Source organism: Leguminivora glycinivorella, chromosome 16 (assembly GCF_023078275.1).
Source record: "Leguminivora glycinivorella isolate SPB_JAAS2020 chromosome 16, LegGlyc_1.1, whole genome shotgun sequence".
NCBI lineage: Eukaryota > Metazoa > Arthropoda > Insecta > Lepidoptera > Tortricidae > Leguminivora > Leguminivora glycinivorella.
Genome location: NC_062986.1, coordinates 19,847,342 through 19,853,965, shown reverse-complemented (window position 1 = coordinate 19,853,965; position 6,624 = coordinate 19,847,342).

The following is a 6,624-nucleotide window of genomic DNA, read 5'->3' as shown; positions in this document are numbered from 1 at the left end:
TAAGAAGTGTAAGAACCTCTTTTTCACACATGACAGCGTCCACAAAACGTAAAATCCTGTAATAATGGTTAAAAAAATCAAGTACTTAAAATAGTATTTTATACAATCGCGATATAATACAAAGCTTTTCAGTCGAGTACCATGTTTAGGCCACGAAGCTTTGCTGAGTGGCCTTATAGTACGGTACGAGAGTGAAAAGCTTAATTATATCACTATTGTATACAATACTTTTTCTACGAGTCATCATCTTCATCATCAATGGACGGAAATATCATCATTCATGCAAGTTTAAATTAATGTTAATAGCGTCGTTCACCGTTGTATCAACATCGAATTACCTAGCAAGCTAGCAACCAATTGTTTGTAACAACCGTCTCTGATTGGCCGATAACGCGACAAATAAAAAAAAATGTATTTCAGATGCAGAAAAATTTGCCAGGTATCGCAAATTAGTATATAAATTGTATGATGTTCTATTTTTGAAATTATTACAGTTAACTTAAAGTCAACTATAATGAGATTACATATATTATTATAGTTGAGTCGGAACTGCCATAGAGTATCCAACACTGAAAAGTTAGCACTTATAGTTTAGTCTCTGGTGTCCTAATTGACAGATTACAGTCGACGAGTAGAAAAATAATATTTCGCTTACTTTAAACATAATCTAAAACATGTTACATTTTTGCGGATCTTCGTTAGTAAGTATTTTACGATATTAATTTATAACGCAAGATTCACTTATTAAACCATTTATCATTAATTTTTATTTTTAAACTAGTGCTGTGGCAGAGTGTAATTTCGATTTAAATGACGTTTCAGTAAGTTGATAGAAATCGTATATTTGTTTAAGCGCCTCCTTGTCCATAGGGCCTAATCGATTCAACCAATTCGAAATTAATCGTTAGATTTGGCAAAAGATACGTCTTAGCCACATCGAAACATACTTCAAAACAAATGTGTCAAAAATGTGAACTTACGGATCCGGGACAATAGCTCTGATGAAATTCAGCAAAACGACGCTTAGCCATATATTTCTGGTCAAGCATTATTATGTTATTCTTAAGGTTTTCACATTTATTCTTTCATTTATTATGTATGAAAATGAAAAAGATTTTTATAAATAGTACATTACATCAGAGGCCGGGAAAATGAGGATTTCCGGCCAAGTGGATATATACCCGGATAGGGATACGAGGCCGGGAATCCGTTTTCACGCCGAGGCATGTATAGTGCTTTTCTCAAACATACAATGAAATAAAAAAAATGCTCTAAAGGACAATATTTTATAAAAAAAGTTACTTTGCAGGCCTAGGCTTAAAAAATAATATGAAATCCCTTTACAGTCCTCTCGAGTTGTTGCGCCCAAAAAGCGATACTTCCCAGCCCATTTTAAGGAACGTAAAGACAATATTTCATTGCATGTTTGAGAAAAAGTGATTTACCTACCAAGTGGCTTTAATTAATTAATATTTAAGCTTGCTACTATGTAAGAATATAACGTAATCTTAAATGTAAACAAGACAAACAGCAGTGTAGGTGAACAAAAGAGCAAGTTTATGATGACTAATACTCCAGGCAAAAAAATATGCACACATGTGCGCGGGGCCACGGCTAAGACAAAAAAAATGACAGCTGCAGTTCTTATCAGTTTCGGTACATTAAATAATACTTTTAGATAGTATATTCCTTTAAAGCACTGTATTGTTTGACGAACGAGCTCAGCTATCTTACTATGGTGGTATTTTGTAAATAATAAGTGCAGTTCCACCACGTGGTATTATTACCACGGTCTTTCTAGAGGTCTTTATAGACAGTAAAATTTACGAGCAGCCTTTTGTACGTGAAGCTGAGTGAAGTGAGCGATGTGTTATTTTAACATTTTAGGATTTTTTTATTTAATCTGGATGGGGCAGTTTAGAATTTTAGTTTATTTCAATTAGTCACTTGTAAGATCCCAGTTGATCAACACTTGAAGGCCTTGACATTTTACTTTAGCGGTGAATTTAAAAGTTATTGTCGTTGTTGTTTTGTTAAGTTTTTGTATTGTTACTGTTAATGTTTAAAACTCTTAACAACGAAGAAAAGTTTGGTGTGGAGATATGCCACCAGAGTCGGAGATTCAACTTTATGTAGTCTCTGCAAGGATCGGACAAACAATGAGATTCCGTGTCGTCATGGTACTACAGGATCTATCGCGAGGCATTTGACGTCAGTTCATTTGAAATCTGCTGTTACTGTTACGACATCAAACGAGTAAGTAAATTTTTTAATAGGTGTAATCCATAATAAGTAAATGAAAGCAGCAAAGGTCTAAGTTTAAATACCATGAAAAAATAATTTTAAAGTTATTGCATGTAAATAGTATAACGAAGCTCACTTTATTAAGCAGCGCCTATTAAGCAATCAGTAATAAATGGATTAGTTATTATATTAATTATTATTTTTGGAACAATATATCAGTCATAAAACAGTGTTTACATCTTAATAAAACGATAATCCTGCGCCTTGAACACTCTTAAAGTAGACTTTTTTTTACTACCATCAATCTTATTACTATATAACGTAATTACTTAATTAAATAGTGGCTATAACAGTTAAGTAAGTTGGCGTAAAATGTATAACATTATTAACTAGGTATGTGTTAAAATTACGTTTCCGTGGATGTCATCCTATCGTCACATTCTTAATTTTTATACTAAATTGACAAATTTCTTACTCCTTGCATCAATAATTGAATGGTACCGTGGATACTTATCTACCTATTAAATCTTATTAATCAGAGGGTAACTAGAGAGTTTATGTCAACGAATATTGCAGACACATAATAAGCAGATTCAAGGGTATCACGGTGCACGGTTAAGCCCATCCCATATTACCACGTTAACGCATGGTATTTTTCAGCCACAACCACTCAACAGATAAGCTTAACAAAGGATAAGGTATAGTCATGGTATAGTGCCATTTTACTAAACATAAAAGTAATATTTTAGTGAAAGTATAATCATTTTTTGAATTTGTACTCGAAGCGTCGGTTGTAGCGTAGAGACAATGCTAACAGTGGTTATTCAATAATAAGTCGAATTTAGAATTATAACTGTTGAAAACCTTTGGATAGAGTAAAAAACTCAAATGACTTGAAGGAAACTTTATCTGAAACGGTTACCAAATCTAGCAGTTACCCTTTAGTAGTACCCTTACAAAAGGTTACCTACCCATATCGTTGGTATTTTAATAACCACTTCTAAATTAAGCCTATCGGAAACCCCGGATTGGTTTGGTTATATTTATTTATTACTTACATATTAATATTTGAAAAACCGCAGTATTGAATATAAATTTTAATTCAAAAGTAATTAAGATATAACCTCACGATACCTACATTTTTATTCATAACTTATAGAGACTGCATCCGATCTTATCTTCTCTCATGAAACGCCGCTGGCGGACCGAACGGGCGTGTCACGTGAATTCGTACGTACGTACGTACGGATCTACGAGCGTACGTACCCCAATTTCACGTGATTTATTTTCACGTGACGTACGAACCAGAAATCCGTTGCCGTGTATCACGGCAACGTACGTACGGCTACGTGTTCACGATACACGGTCACGACCGGGAGCCCTACTTTTTACCCACCGATCATATAGTGTCGAAATACGGGCTATGTGGGATGTTTATAAAGGTTTCCCCAGCGTATATAGAATTACCTACGCTGTGGTCGATGTGTAATATTTCTACAATCATTGCAAGCAAAAGTATTATGTGCAATCGAAATAACCGCAGATAAATATACCAGAGAAACCTAAGGATCCAAATGAAAATCTTAATGAAAGCTAGTTAACTTATAAATAAAAAATACTCCCTAAGTCGTCAATGTTCATTTGTCATGTCTTTAAAATATCTCTACACGTTTTTTTGAAAAAAAAAAGCTTACCATAAACAAACAATTTTAGTAGAATGATCATAATAGCTGTTGAATTTTGTCGTGAATCCTAGGATAAAGATCAACACTATATTACAAATAAATAAATAAGTATTAAATCTAGGACATTCTTACAACTGCACAGATTGGCTGAAGTGAGTCCCATGGTAAGCTGAAGGAGTTGGCTTGTGTTGTAAGTACTCACACAACGATATATTTATAATTATACTTAGAAAATATCTGTGACTCAGGAACAAATATGTGTGCTCATCACACAAATAGGTGCCCTTACAGGGATTCTAACCCAGGACCACGGCTTAGCCAGGGTCAACTACGCGCTAGGTCAACCGGTCGTCAGCAGGTACTGTAGATCTATATCGTTATTTGAGTTACCCACAACACAAGCCTTTTTGGACTTACCGTGGGACGAACGATTACCTACTCAATCAGTGAAAGATTGTCCCAATAATTTTTCAAACCTACGCTTTTAAAGAAATAAGTGCCCATTCCCTTTGTCTATGGTACTAATATGTATTCTGTGGCATATGCCAAAACTGCATCATTCAATTAAAATAATCCAAAGCAAGACAAATGACAGCGAAATGTCATCTATATGGACCATCGGCCTTGGAGCCTGGCGCCGTTTTTGCAAGAGATAGAAAATCACGTACTGGCTTAGAACACAATTAGCCCATTTTGAGAAACTATGACCTACCTCAATGGATTCTAGCTCAAATAATCATATTAGATGGTGAATTTCGAAAGGATCGACGTGTGTCTATAATTACATAGAAAAACAAAACTTTGACATTTCTGGCCACAATCTGTACAAATTTAGGTACATAAGTACTATCAGCTGCAAAAATGCATGGAGAAATTATAAATGAATTCATTGATAAATTCGCCATGCACTTTTGCTGCTGATAGTACATAGAGTATATTCGTAAAGAGACGAGTCGTGGAATGTATTGGACCCATACATTTGACAACTCTTCTCTTTCCGAACAGCCGAATGCAGAAACGCTCACGCATAGCTGGGCATTAACTCGTTAATCCGTTAATCGTTAATTAACGAAGTTAACATTTCGGTTAATGGATTAACTTTTAAGTTAACTTTAAAAAATGTTAACGGATTCGTTAACTTCCGTTAAATTTCATCGAGTCCGTTAATCGTTAATCCAGCACCCCAAGCGGCTCGCTGCGTCGCGAATACCACGTCCTGACTGCTACTGTAAAAGCCCGCCGTAGTACTCGTACGGCAAAACCTAGTATTTATCGGTAAAAGCAGATCCGTCGGTTATAAACAGTCTAAAAACCAATTGGCGACTTTGGATCACTTATTCGAGATCTTCTAAATCTTATTAGACGTGCTAGATCGATCACTAACCTGGGAATAGAGTGCAATCATCAGGCATGACAGACAAATCGCGCAACCGACGCATCGAGTCCGGCGGGCCTTAGATTACTCTACCAAGTTATCGTGGCCCACAACATCGAATTGTCGTCTCAAATCTCAATCTGAAGAACCGACGCACCACGATCGCGACCGCATGAATGACCCAATAATTACCAATCCGAAGTAAAACCTAGGATTTAGCCAACCAATGGCGGTAAAAGCCCGAAGAGACCGTAATTATTACATTTCGGTTTTTTACCGATTGGCGTCACAGGTTTTAATGGTTTTTGGTGGATACTAAGTAAATACAAATACATAATACCTACAGTGAAGTCCTATTTTTATGACGTGTTAACGAATTATCGATTAACTTTAACTTCCGTTAAATCTACCGACATGTATCGCTTTAACGATTAACGAAGTTAACTTTTTAAGTAACGGATTAACGATTAACGAAGTTAACTATTTGATTAACGGTGCCCAGCTATGCGCTCACGATATCTCTTTCGTAACTATCTATCTCTACCGCTCTTGCGTATTGGCGCGACAGAGCCAGACTACATTTCTGCGGCGTTTCGCGTCGCAGAAATGCCATTCGGCTACGAGGCCAGGGTGGCTAGCCGAATGGCACAATCGCTCACGAAACGCTCACAAAACGAAGCGCTAGTAGATATCTATCTCTATCGCGCTTGCGTATTGGCGCGACAGAGCCAGCGGCGTATCGCTTTCGTTTGGCGTCGGAGAAATGCCATTCGGGGCCAGACCCTATAAGTACCTATTTACAAAAGTTTGTTGCTTTTGGGGCGTCGCTTCATACACTGCTATTGATGGTAACTGTAGGTACTATAAAATTGCGTACCTATTTATAAATTACACTATAAAATTACCATCAAACTACCGCCATTACCTCAAATTATGTGTAAACGGATAAGCATTAAGATGGTGTGAGTAGTTTGAAGTAGATTTCAATTATCACTTGGGGTGGTAAGTACTCTAATAAATTAACTTATGCGCAATGTATTTCAATAATGGTTAGGCGTAGTGTACACGACTAGTATGCAAATATATTTTTGATAAATTCCATAGAGAGTCAAGCCGTTTTCATAGGACTTGCATGCATTGAATGTTAAGTAAACGTTACATCATATTTTCATAGAAGTTTGACTTTGAAATACAATTTGTCTTAGCTATTATATATTTACTCGTATTGCAGTGTGTGATATAAAAATCGTAGGCAACTTAACTATGTCTGGCTCTAAATAAAATATCGGTATTGTTTTTCTTTACATTTCTAGCACGGAG